Raw genomic sequence first — 14645 nt, 5'->3', positions numbered from 1 at the left:
TCATTTATAGACAAATACGTTAATACCATCGCATGTAATCGTCAAAATGGGTCCACACCATTGCGTACCCGAGTTATTCGAGGAATCTAGTTGATGTTTGTTACTGACAGTGCTTTATCTTTTCCACCCACGAACAAATCGGTTGTTATCTCATAACTTACCTCGCTCATATTATGCCAGAGTTCCGTAAATCTTTCAAGGATAACCAGGGGCACGCGTAGTGTGGACCTAGCTTCAGACGGCCTTCAGAATTACACGCGAGGGAATTCCAGTAGAATGCGATAGCATTCGAAATCGTAGCATCATCAACATCTCAAGCGATGATGAAAGTAAAGTAATAATTTACAAGATGCCACTGATAGAAGGGCCAGAACAAGATTGGGGGGGGGGGGGGCAACTGATCTGGGCGGCAAAATTTAGGGGTGACAAATTTGAGGTGGGAACAAAAACTCCGTTATATAATTGTCGAATTTTACAGTGATTTGACGACTCAATCATGTTGCCCCACCTCACATGGAGTAAATACAAAAAATTTTCGGATCCAAACGGAAATTATTTTGTGATTCTAATCGCTCTTAGTCTTTGACTATCACCGATACTTCCGTGCTCTCGCCCTTTTCGAGACATTTATAAGAGTTCATCTAATGCCCTGCGCAAAACTCATTTTCTGCCACGCCGTTTGGACACGTGTTTCCATTGTTCTTGAGAGTCCGGAAAACATCCAAATCTTGGCCCCATCCATTTCCAGTTACCGTTTTTGGGAACAAAAAAAAGTCTCTGTTGATGACTAAGAAAAAGAAAGGCATAAACACACAAAGAAATAATAATAATAACAATACAATCCTCTTTAAGATAAATTGTACGTATTTTTTTCTTTCAAAACGTCAAAATCATAATTTTCTTTTCCTGCTGAATTCGAAGTTCAATTCTTGCGGGATTTCAACGGTCTCTTTTGGATTCAAATTCAATAAAAATGAAAAAAATGATGCGAGAAATCCGACTTGTTTTGCTTCTTACACTTAAAAAGCATTCGTATTAACTCTGAGAAACATCGTCCGTCCATGATTTATATATTTATGCTCCGTATATGTAACAATAATAATAATAATAAATGGATTTAAAAGGAAAATATTTTCTAGAGGGTTTTTTTAAAGAATTCCATTTCTTTCTGATCTTTTTTCTTCTTGAATCGACACTTTTTTTTTTTCTTATTTCTCTTTACGGTTTATTTTGCATATCTTCCAATATCGGAAATGTTGATACTATGTATTATGTTATGTTAAGGAACAACGGTGATATACGTTTCTGATAAAATTTTTATTTAAGCGCCGTATATTCTGCGGGAAGCGGAATTTCATTTTGTTTCTTCTCCTCTTTTTTTGTCCTATAAACTCTTTTGGTCATATTCCACATCTTTTCGTCCACAAATTCCTCTGTCAATAAAGCTCGTATCTACAGAGATGCGACGGATTTATGAAATCTTTCCAAACAGCGGACGAAGTGCCCGGAACTGTGCCGGTAACGTCTGAGGCAAGACAATGACGATATATGACTGTCCGTATATGAAAACACTGTCAAGTGAATAAATCCAATAAAGGCACCGTATTCGAGACACGAAAGTGATATATTGTTGAGTGTTGGTCTTCCTTTATATTCCAAACTGAGCACTGCGTGCTTCAACGTCAAACTAAAGTGTATTTTCATTCCTCGTACCAGAGAAGTGGGAAGGTAATTCGATTTCGTGATCACGTTAGGTGTCGCTATCGCGAGGAGAGCAGCAGTAAGATGCTCGCCTACCTATCGGGATCGAACCCAGGTAGTAGCGAAGAATTATTCTTTTTCCATCCGACCTGAAGCGATTATCCATAGATGGTGTGTTCTCGATGTGCTCTCTCCAAAAGGTCCACACCGTGATCAAATAGGCTACAAAACCAGAAGCAAATAGTCCAGACAAGGTGGATGGAAGAAAAATAATGAAAAGGTTAAGCAATGAAAGGGTAAGAGAATGAAGTAAAAATAAGAAAAATCAGTATTAAAACTAAATAAACTTTGAAGAAAACCCCATAAAATATGGTTGTCATAGCGTAAATACATCAACCCTACAGCAATAAATCAGAAAAAAAGACTAAAAAACTCAACTACTTAAGCAAAGGAGGGAATTATATCTATTCTATAATATAAAATCACAAACTCGAAAAGGGCCTGTTTCTAAGCAACCGAAATTAGTGACGTTTTTGTGTTACTGAAGTCGGTGACGATTTTGGGTCGAGTTTTCATTTAACTCCTGAGGACATCGGGAACCGCTTGACCCATCGGGACCATGTTATGTGCATGTAGCGAGAGACTCCCACATCCTACAGCAAGGCCCTTAAGCTGCAATTTAGATGGCGAGCCCCCAAACCAGCTTTTCAGGGCTCCCTCTGTGGTTAATTTATAGTGTGAAAAATCAAAAACTGATAAGAATTGTTGTGGCCCCTGTCAGCCCTCCTTGTGGGGGGGGTCATGCCGGGAGGTATGTATATGTATAATATACATATGACAGCAGTGCTCCCAACATACAGAGTCGGGGTACCCGGGGGGGGGGAATCGCACGTATACCTTCATGGGAAAGTTAAAAGTTTTCATTTTCAGGATCCCTTGATGGATCTCATTGTTTTCTTGCTGCATTAACGTTGAAAAATTTGCGATAGCGGAAGCACAAGATATATCCAGTCTGGGGATCTGGGGACCCCATAAAATTTGCGAATTCGGTCACGAATAGTTGCGTGGGTGGGACTGAATTTTATTCGTTGGTGAAATGAATACAAATGAAAATTTTTCATGGTCCTCGCACCGGGGGATGACCGACAAGCTTCCAAGTCGGGCCCCCCATGTTTACAGGTTTCATTTTGGGGGCCCTGGATGAATCTCATTCTTTTCTGTTGTAGAATTTGCAACAGCGGAAGCCTGAGATAAAGCCAGTCTGGGGCCCCACTAAAAGTATGCGAATTGGTGTCCCGAGTAATTGGTTGGGGGCCCCCTGGAGTTTATTCGTTGGTAAAACCAATACAAATGAAAATTTAACATGGCACTCGCAGCGGTGAATGACCGTCAAGCTTCCAAGTCGGGGGCCCCATGTTTACAGGTTTCATTTTGGGGTTCCTGGATGAATTTCATTCTTTTCTGTTGTTTAACATTGTAGAATTTGCAACAGCGGAAGCCCCAGATGAATCCATTCTGGGTCCCCCACTAAAAATCTGCGTATTATGTCCCCGCTACTGAATGTGGGGCCCTGGATTTTATTCGTTGTAAAATTGATAAAAATTAAAAATTTTCTGGGTCCTCACAGGGGGGTGTCCGACAAGCTTCCAGGTCAGGGCTCCATGGAAATGTTGACAGGTTCTAATTCGGGGCCCCTGGATGTATCTCATTGATTTTTGTTGTTTAACATTGTAAAATTTAAAACACGTCGGTAGCCCGGGATAAATCCAGTCTGGGGCCCACTAAAATTCAGCGAATTGGAGTCTTGGGGACCCCCATTTGGGAAGTTTTCTGGGGGTATTTGATTAATCACATTTGTTTTTTGTTGCTTTATCATTATAAAATTCGCTTCTTCAGTAAGCTGGTGCTTTCCATAGCACGCTGATGACCCCCCCCCCCCCTAGTTCAAATATAAAGACCAACCGCAACAGGCAAAGTGTCCAACGATGTGACTGAAAGAATTATCCCCATTCCTTTTGGAGAAGGACCTTTTGGAGTCCTTTGAGAGGATTCAGGTGGTCCACGAGTTTGGATGAGAAAAAAATCAACACATTGATTTTTCATATTGTTATTTATCGAATGTCGTTTTGTGACATGAATGTCGCTCTCCACTTTTTAATACAAGATATACAGAAGACTGGATGTTGTGAAGATATTTATTATTAGAGATTTTAATTTTTTTTAGAAGGGAAAAACTCATCTCTGCCTCTACCGGGAGTCGGACCCGGGTCCCTCGATTGCCGGTCGATTTCCGGTTCTGTTCGGCATATATACGCTCTAGTGAAGGAAAATCTCCATCTCCTCTGTAGCTTAGTGGTCAGAGCACTCGTCTGGCAATCGAGGGACCCGGGTTCGACTCCCGGTGAGTTTTTTCCTTCCTTAAAAAATTAACATCTCTAATAATAAATATCTTCACAACATCCAGTCTTCTGTATATCTTGAATGTTGTTTTGTGAAATTGTCCGTAGCCTTCATTTTATTGGCAAATGGGGTCGGTGGATCTCACTCGCATAAAGGGTCCGGAAAACAGGAAGAGCTAAGAACCCCTGCCTATAGAAAGATTTCTGGTTCAATTCAATCTGTAGAAAATTGCCATATGGCAATATGACCGGATTCGGTATGCGGTGGGAAAAGAAAAAAAAAGGTTATACGTGGACAATTTCAAATCATAATAGAACGACATCTATAGTACCTCCGCCTCAACTCATACAGAGCCCTTGGTCTAAACTTGATATCGGTTTGTAACGCATTTATAATTTTCGTCCTTAACTGAGGGCCAAAAAATGACCTCGGGCAAGATTTCCGTTTAAAACGAGGAAGTGTTGCATCTTTCATCTTTTGCTCTCAAAGTTTTTCTATTGCTCAGTAAGTTAAAAAGAAAAAATTACAGTGGAATTTCAATTGCCGCATCAATCACGGTCTTAACTTCCGATCTAACACTTTCTGAGGATGAGGGGATGGTACAACCCCTTTTTCAGTTAACTTGGAAAATGAATTTCAACGTATTTTTTGGATTTGCGCTTATTATACCCGGGATCAAGAGTGATCTAATCCGAGTCATTTGTATTATTAATTACCTCAGTAATGTTTTTCCCGTGCTCAGTTCAGGTGTTACCGTTTTAAATTTTCCAAATTACTTTCATTGTTTTGAGCTGCATAATCTCGATAGCTCCGCTAATGACATATAATCACCGTCGTAAATCGATTTTCGTCTCAATTTCTGTCAGTTGAAGTCAATTTTTGGCTTCAGTTCAATTAATTTTCCTCAAAAAGTCGCTTCTTAAAACTTTTCTCATATCCGCTCGTGGAAGATCTTTACGTGATGAAACAAAACTTTTTTATTGTATTTGAGGGATTATGTAGGATTACGTTTCAAAGTGTAAGTTAATCCCAGAGCTATCGGTTATTTTTCATGAAATTTTTCTACAAAAAAGAAAAGACACGAAATTCAATTTCTCCCAGTTTAGTAAGTACATAACCATCCAAAATACATCGGGAAAAGAAGAGAAAACCTCAGTTTTATTCGATCCGATCCAGGAACGAGTAAAGGATTCCGGATCTTCTAAAGGAAAAAGACGTAAAAAAAAAAGATTTTCTTTTCTTTTTCTTTTTTTCCTTCTTTTTATTCTTTCATCCCTTTAGTAAATCGATATTCCCTCGTTGCTTCCCAGTTAATCGATGGAGTATATTTCAAATCGATATTTCTGGTCATCCAATGCGCAAGCTCCACCAAAAAACGTAGGCGGTGCCTTTTTTACTCACCTTTTGTTAAACACAATATAGTAGACTTATATACATACTCCACGTACACACCATCTCGAATATATAATGCGACTGTAATTTATTCGAATACTTTACTGTACTAATCTCTTTTTTTTTTTTTACGTCTCTGATTGCTCGAGTGCACGCGTACGTGCGCGTATGCATCACCTTATCCACAGGAACGGCGTTAAACAGCCAGCGTTGGCTGCATCGGAGCTTATATATATCCCGCTAAAATTTAATAAAAGGCACCAATTTATAGCACCGTACTCATTTCCATATTTATACCGAAGAAAACTCTCGATATCGAGCTCATATCATCCTAGATCGATTTCCCTCAAGAAGCTTAGACTAGTCTTCAAATAGAATTTTTAATGACCCGTTTTCTAAAGTTTAAGCGACTGGAGTTTATAGTCAATATGCTTCAAGCCAGAAGATTCAATAATGAGTGTTGTCACATAAACGCGTTCGGAAGCCCAATTGTAACCCAATCTTAATATAACGGGTGTAAGTAGTAGTGTTTGGTGTGTTTCTGGAATGGTGCAGATATAGCTGAACGGATGATCCGAACAATAAAAAGCAAACTGTACCGTGCGTTCACGTACCGAGAAGATCGTATAAATACATTGATATTTTACCGGCTATTGTCAAAAGTATAAACGATACTGTGAACCGCAGCGCTGGGTTCGCTCCTTCGAAAATACGATATAAACCGAGAAGGAACAAAGCACGGCACCACTCCAGAAACGCACCAAACACTGCTACTGGTGTATGTAAAATATTTTTACTAATTCGGTGAAATTACGAAAGGCACACGCGGTTGCAATTTTCTGTGACTGCAATGGAACACCGCTCGAACGTGGAACGTTATATCGTATTTCCCAGCAAAAGTCCATATAACACTGTTCTACAAATGATCGTTTTTTAAAATTCAATAGGAACACTCCAAACAGAGTAAAACAAAAAGTAAATGCAGGCCTACGCTTTATATCGTACATTTTATGGGAAAAAAAACTTATTTTACAGATAGAAAAATATCAACAAATTCATGTTTTTTTCCCCCGAGAATTTAAAAGGCTTATTTTTTTTTTTCCTTGCGATCACTTTTGCTGATGTCTCAAATAATGTTCCAGCGATAGTCAGCAAGCATTACAAGCATATATTTCCCTTCTCATACCACTTTTCTATGGTCATTATGTCTTTATGAAACCTTTCACCATGATCTTCTGAAACATCAGTGCAGTTCTTAGGAAAATAATGAAGATGTGAATCTAGGAAATGCCCTTTTAGGGACACGTTGCATCCTAAATCATTGTACGCATTTATGAGCTGTCGAACGCATTCTTCATAGTTTTTAGCTCTTTTCTTTCCTAGAAAATTTTGCGTTCCGTCCTTCAAACAAATTATTGCACTTTTCTTTTTTTGTGCCAGTCATTGTCAGTCGTCAGGGGCCCTACCATCCCCCCATGCTTGTAAGAGGGTATAAGAGAGAAACTGACGTGTTGTGTGTCTAGCGCTAGCGATTACTATAGGTGTCCATTCTGAGAGCGCCTGCGCATTAGAGACAGATATTGGAGAATTTGTATATTTAATTACGAACGGCTAGCAGCACTTGTTGGGCAGTTGATACAACAACGCAGAATCGAAGGCATCCGAAAAGCTCAGGGTTCGAATCCCGCCCGTAGCATTGTTTTTTTACCTCACATCTTCAATTTTTTTTTAGTGTTAATATTTGTTATTTTTTTCACTTTCACTCAAAGCTGTTATTAAACGTCCCGACATCCCCGGAGGTGTGTGTATGGGGTTAAGATGCGCTTGCCGCGGGAGATGGCGTATCAGCCAGCCGCCCCCCACACACGTTTTCGCATAGTAACGTGAAGGAATTTGAGAGGTTTTTGTGACAGTATATTGTAAGTATTTTTCTCAAACATGAATGTAAAAAAATGAATTTTTCCCAAACGCAATGCTATCGCGTGTATAAAATACCATAATCCGATTATCAGTCAGTGGTTCTCTTTCACTTCTAGAACAAGCATCGTTTTCCCTGTGTATTCGGAGGAAAACCTAAAACAATCATCCGAAGAAGTAAGAGGAAAAAAAAGTAGACCTTTTTTCGGGCGAGATTCGAACCACAAACCTTCCGGTTGTTTTCGATTCTGTGCGATTATCGTACCACTTGCTCAACAGTTGCTGCTGGCCGATCGTAATTAAATAAAGCAATTCCCTAACATCTATTTGTCTCTAATGCCCATGCGCTCTCAGAATAGACACCTATAGTAATCGCGAGCGCTAGACGTCAGTTTATCTTGGATATTCTTTTATAAGCATGGGGTAGGGCCCAGGTTTCCTTAGCAATTATTTTTGTCCTGCGATCGTCTTAATCATAACCTGTAAGTCCTAACGGTAAAACGATTTTCCCGCATGTACGAATAAATACGATGTAAAGAACGCTGTTCTTTCCCGAATTCGAATATCTCTGTGTGCATTGCACTTAGAAGCGTGGAATTTTCTTTTGTTGACATCAGGAGAGACAGTGCAACAACTTTCTAAGTGTAAGTTGGAGCACGGGGGACCGTATAAAAATTAATATTTTTTTATTTCGTTAAAAACCACTGTATTTTCACTCTCAAAACCGGTACGGGGTAATTTAATTTTTGAACGCAAGTCGAGCATTTTTTGAATTAGAATCATACCTCTACGACGGACGGTTGATGAGATAAAGACCGTGCTGACACTTACAGGACACCCTGTATGTATGGCAAACTGGCTGCCTGAAGAGATATTAATGTTTCAGGAAGAGAAAATGCATCTCTGCCCTCACGGGGACTCAAACCTCGGTCTCTCGTTTGCCAGACTATTGCTCTACCAACTAAGCTATGAAGACAGAATATTCCCTCCTTCGAAAGTATTTATTTTCTTTTCCTGAATCATCAATATCTCTTCATGTAGTCAGTTTCTTGTATAGTATTGTATTAACAAAGGGAGTGACGTCTTTCTACCTATACGATCTGGTGGCCCTGATGCCATTTGCGGGATATTAGCAGAATTGCCAGTGTCCATCGCACGCGGAGCCCTTCAGCATATACATACGCTCCAACAAGGGAACATTCTATCGGTCTCCGTATCTTAGTTGGTAGAGCGCTCTTCCAAGAGACCAATGTTTGAGCCCCGTGAGTGCAGAAATGAATTATCCTATTCTGAAACATCAATATCTCTTCTTTTAACTAGTTTTCCGTATATATGGTATCTTCTTACTAACTTCTGTTGTTATTTTTAACCATCAAGGGCCATTTTCTTACTAAATATTCCACGTGGAAGTACAATAATGGTGAAGATGAGCGGAAACAGATTCCTCGAACGGGGGGGGGGGGTGAATTTGCCTAATTTTTTTTTAACAATACCACGCTAGAGTATAGAATATAGGTCCGAGTCGAGCAGAAGGGTATTTACAGGTGGGCTGTAGCCCATGGGAGCAAGTTCGGAGGGGACGGCAAATTTAAGGAATGAATAACCAAGAACATCAAATAGAACGAGAGAAGGGTGGCTTAATTTGCATAGCTCGCACGCGATAAAACGTTGAATGCACCTTCGGTTATAGAGCGAGGGACTTGCGAGTGTGTCCAAACGGGTGATTAGAAGAGAAACGTGAGTTATCGAAACAGTATGTCAGCAAGTGGGTGATCTAAACAGTGTGCAAGCATGCGAGTGACCTAGAGAGTGCATAAACATGAGAGTGACCAAAAATGGAACCTATAGAGTGAGGGACCAGGTGAGTGAATGGCCAAAAGAATGACCAAGAAAGTGTGTAATGAGCAAGCATGTGGATAACCAAAACAATGACAGAGAGCGAGTGAACATGTCAGGGAATGATCAAAAGCGTGACAAAGAAAGTGCGCAAGCATAGAGGGACGCCAGAGAATTCGTACATCCCACTTGCGACAAAACCATTAATGCGCCTCTGGAGTCGGGTGGGCAAGCGTTAGACTTAACCAATAGTGTATTTTGTATGTTCACCGGTAATACAGTGTTATGAAAAATACATCAAATATTTCATTTTCGAGAAGATATTGTTCTTGCTTCCTTCTCTTTGCATAATCTTGACTTATTGAAGACAACTGCGCACACGCACACACACAACAACTCTTTCTTCCCCACCCCCTTTCCCGGTTAGTTTTCTTTTCCGATACAAGAAGAGTTTGTTACCTTCTCTTTGGTTTTGATTAATTATTCTGGCGATGATTACCCGTACTAGAAAATTAAATGCTCATGTTGTGTAAGTTAACAAAAAAAAAAGATGTTTCTGTGGGCTGTGGGTGAGAGAGAATTAAGCCTAAATAAATGGCGTATAGCGAATGACCTCACCAAAATCCGTTGAAGGCGAAAAGATGCAGCTGCACAAATGGAAAACATGTGCGTTAATAGTGCCGTATGAGAGTTTTCTTTTCCTTTTCATTTGATGTGAATCCTCTTGGTCACGATTTGTCATGATTCATGAAATTGAACGCGTTTAAACGCATCCTGTGTATGCGCGTGTTTCTCTCTCTATCGCAGAGCTGCTGCCGCTCTTGTTCATGCGCTATTTTTATTTCTTCTCGTGATTCTATGAGAAAAAAAAATCAGTTTTTTTGTTAACGTGTCTCGCGATATTATTTTCACCTTTGAGAAGGAAGTTGGAGTGTTTTGCGTTATCTCATCGGTTCCATATTCCGAACGGGTCACGACATTTCACAGCCTCGTACGGAAGTCGCGCGATTTTCTCAGAAATCATGAACACCCGCAAGTTTAATACTCCCGAATAACCTTTCTGAAACGTTCACAAACGTTGAATATATTTCTGATAAAAAGTGGAAACAATTAAGCGTATTAAACGCAGGTCGTTTCATTTGTTAATGCAGTGCACACCGCTTAATGTGATCACATCGGGATTCAAAGTTTCTGATAACCACAACTGATTGATAACTATATGCTAAGAAATCCTAAAGCGAATGCGGTGACCATACGTCCCGTTTGACCCACCGCGGGTCAACTTTTCCACATTGCAGGTTGCAAAATGCTCAATCGTAACGTTTCCTTATTGTTTTAAAACAGGATATTTTTGATTTGACCTTATAACACTGTGCCTATTATTATTAATAATATTCAACCATTATGAGGATTTTGAATGGAACTGCCTAATGTGTTTTACGAATTACGATAGTTTTTTAAGTACGGTATGTTCCGCAGATCCCATGAGGAAGTCTTTCGGTCGAGTAACTGTAAATCCGGTGAACTGAAAGATTTTGACAGAGAACTGTGCAGAAAGAGGATATTTTTTTTATTTTACGTTACTATAGGTAGGTTATTGCAGAAGTAGCTTCACATGCTTACGTGGATCGTAGCGGCTCCTACTGCTTGAACCATATACGGAAATGATTGTAAAGCAGGGATGGGTACACGTTCTGACCGCATACCTGAGCAACCCATCAACCAGAATTCCCAAAACAGTAGGCCTAGTCCAATCCGGAATTTATATAATCATTCCAACCCGTCAGTATAACGTAACAGGCCACAAATCCAACATGAAGCGGGGCTAGATCTCGCAGATGGCCACTTTGTGACCCAAAATTTTAATATTCATATAACTTTTCGTAACTAAAGTCCATTTACCTATAAATTAATTTAATTATTTTTCGATATTGTCCATCACCACGCGTGTGTGGCTACACCAAAGGGTGGTTCTGGTTCCGTAGTACCTGCAGTAATTCCCCACATTGAGCGCAGGCGTTTTTTTGTTTTTTTGGAGGGGGTGAATGACAATAAATTTCCCAGAATAGAACCTTTTTTGTGCGCGCGTGGAAGAAATTCCATTGGCACATTTTCAAATGACTCGCCCGTAATGAGTCCACGATACCATTTGGGTAAGTGGTCTAAACACATATGCGTGCATCGTAAAACGTCGCGTCGTTCGATTCTGGAAGATCTTATCTATCTTATAACAGAACTGAAGTCAATCGAACGTCTGTCTTTAATATAAAGATCGACTCTCATGAGAACGACAACCGACCGATATCAACGACTCGCTCCCATTTATTTCGTTTCTGAAATGTAATTAAGCGAAACTGAACTCTATCTAATATGACACGAACAACAGCTGCTTTTTTCGCCACATGCGTGTACTTTGCTCGGAACACAATCCCGCTTGTAAAAGACACTTTCAATGTGAAACATTGAATGAAACGAAAAAATATGTTATTTGAAGTAGCAACAACATATCCTGTTGAATAAATACAACTGGTAATTATGAGTTGGTCAGACTTGAAGTGCAAATGGGTTTCTTTCCTGGTTATAAGTTCCGCTCAATTTGTCATTGCGCGTGTGTGAGGCGTCTTGTATATTGTGCAGCTCGGAAACAAGGCCTCGATTACATTGCGAAAGAAAAGTGGAATGAAGACATTATATAGCTCTTTATGGTCTTGATGCCTAATTGATTCCCTAACACAACTGGGCGTTCAGATTCTTTCTATTTCTACGTTTGCATTTTTTTTATCCTACTGATTAACCCGTTGACAACGCTATGAGCTGAATGAGTCTCTCGCACTTGAATGGAAAGGATTGTCTGCAGCTTCCACGGCTTGTTATGAAGGTCCCCAATGAGTAAGTGGAAGGTCACTCGTTCGCTACCGAAACTAAATGAGCATAAGCCCTTCTTCACCAGCATATTTGGAGATAGAAAAATAACAATAATAAATTACGCATTCATAATATTCACGTTAAGGTGACTGCCTGCCTCCCTTCAAATGGTGAAGTTAACAAAAAAAATTTAAATTCATTTTGTGTTTATTTGAAAGTGCAGTTATTGCAGAATATAAAACTGTTTAATTTTTTTTTTTTTTTTTTTTTTGCCTCTACAATTACTAGAAGTGAAGTTATTGCCGATTAAGTGAAACGAATATACTGATCTAAATCCGGTAATGAAATACGGTGGAACTTCGGTTAACGAGCTTAATTCGTTCCGCGAACGTGCTTGTTATACGAATCACTCGTTATTAGAATTAACCCCCCCCCCCCACCCTATAGGAAATAATGGAAACACGGATAATTCGTTCCACACTTATTCATTCACATAAAAATGACTAATAAGAACGGCATTTAATCAATAATACAATGCAATAATAATAATTATATATATATATATATATATATATAATATAATAACGCCAAACATGCGATACGATAACGTATACAAATTAACTTAGTAATTAACTTAGTTAGTTATTAACCGGCATATATACGGATTCTTAAAAAATTTGACAAAGCAATGTGTGCATGTGCTGCGATATGGAAGAAGCAGCTTGAGTTGAGCTTATTTCGAATATTCAATTGTATTTTGACGTATTTTCGACGACTGACCGATTTTTTTTCGACTTAATCTCGTTTCAGATTTTCCAAGGAACCCGATGTTGTCGCTGTTAGGCTCGCTCATCCGGACGAAGTGTCGTCGTCGTCGTATTCGAGCACCATCAGCAGAAATCCGATTCAAAAGCATGAACTGTTACGTATCTCTCCCAACAGCCGTCTTCTCAGTGTAAACCCCCCAGGGTATATGTGTGTGCTTCGGGGCAAGACAAAAATAATAATAAATTATATATAGAGAATAATATTTATACGTGCATCTCTGTGTGTGTATACGTGTATTAAAATAACAACTGCTCTCGAACTAGAGAACACCGTGTACCGTTTGAACGGAAAACTTGTTATTTTTCGGATCATTGTATTTTTATTTGACTTTTGTATCGGATTTTTCTTTTGTTATCCTAGTGGATGAAACATAGCGACGTAGAGACGCTGGAGATTGTGCGTGCTTGTACATTCGCCGTATGCGATGTTTTAGGTTGTAAGAATGTATCTTTTTCATCGTCGAAACAGGTAGTACATGCCCAGAACTGCCAAAAGTAAATTGCCATTTGATTGGTCGAGAAAACTATCGCACCATCGATACGACGATATTCTGAGGAGCCCGTGCTACCGAATGACTTCATCCCAAACAAACACGAACGGGTCAACGCATCACGTTTTCTATCGCGTGGTCAAGTCGAAGTGCATCTACCGTGATAGACCATTGTCATGTCCCCTTGCGGTTGATACTACGAAATATACGATATTCGTAGCTTAGAAAATTTTGTATCAATTCTCAATCGATCATATGCTATGATCCTCCGAAAATGAGAATAGACTTATAACTAAGTCACGTCGTGTGTTCCATACGAATGACGAATACATCACTTTAAAAGATGAAGCGGTCTGAAGCACCAGTTGAGCAACTGCACGTCAAATCTTTCTTGTTCGACATCACCAGCGCATCCTATAAGTTTAATATTGTCTTGTGGCGCCAGGGCTGAATGAAACTGAGGATTAGGTGGGAAAAACACTTGATAACAGATGTTATTTATGTCCTACCTGACAGAACACACCCTCTTTCAAGTGGTGGTAAGATGTTCGTCTACCACCTTGAAGGTTGCCGTCAGGTCCCAGGTTCGAACCGGGCGAAGAATATAGATAACAAAATATTTTCCCTAACGAGCTAGACGCCTTCATTTCCATATCAAACTCGTTTATGTCAGTAAACTGCAATACAGCGATATGGCCGGAGTTGGCGTTTGGTGAAGTACCCTCTTTCCACGCATATCTTACCACAATTAGGGTTCTCGGGAGCCCTCTTCGTGGACTCGTTATCACTCGAACATCTATCGTTTACACAATATACCTCTTTTTTAAAAAACCACTTCTAAAATGAGGATTGCCCATTCCTGGGGGGGGGGGGGGGAGTTGAGTGGCTCATAAACATCTTTTTGCCCGGGGGCCTGTGACTGTCCTGTCTATTCCTCTAAAGCAGTGTTTCCCAATGGGCAATATCGACCTCTGGGAGACGATGGGGTTGGTATGAGATATGGGTATGTTATTAGGACCTCATTTTTTGACCTCATTTTGGAGACGAGATGTGTGTGGAGACAGTTTGGGAAACTGCTAGAAAGTCACATCCCTGAGAGTGACGCCCTATTTCTGAAGTTTTCTTTTTTGTGATTCCCTTCGAAGCGGGATGAGTCTGGTCCTTCAATATCGATGCATTGATTCCCTTATAAATTTATAATATTTAAAAAAAAGTG

The 14645-nt window shown here is 39.8% G+C and overlaps 1 pseudogene across 1 annotated transcript in view; it reads left to right on the top strand.

The window, feature by feature from the left end:
• LOC149084325 (octopamine receptor beta-2R pseudogene) overlaps positions 1–14068 on the top strand; it is a 90529-nt pseudogene extending 76461 nt beyond the window's left edge. Inside the window, exon 2 of the transcript XR_016192966.1 lies at positions 12922–14068. The product of XR_016192966.1 is annotated as an octopamine receptor beta-2R pseudogene (transcript). The remainder of the gene's footprint in view (positions 1–12921) is intronic.
• The last annotated feature ends 577 nt before the right edge of the window (positions 14069–14645 follow it).

The sequence above is a fragment of the Pholcus phalangioides genome, unplaced genomic scaffold (assembly GCF_987345545.1).
Source record: "Pholcus phalangioides strain wild (caught in Gottingen) unplaced genomic scaffold, Ppha-v1.0 ptg000008l_1, whole genome shotgun sequence".
NCBI classification, from domain to species: domain Eukaryota; kingdom Metazoa; phylum Arthropoda; class Arachnida; order Araneae; family Pholcidae; genus Pholcus; species Pholcus phalangioides.
This window is presented reverse-complemented; position numbering and strand designations above follow the sequence as displayed.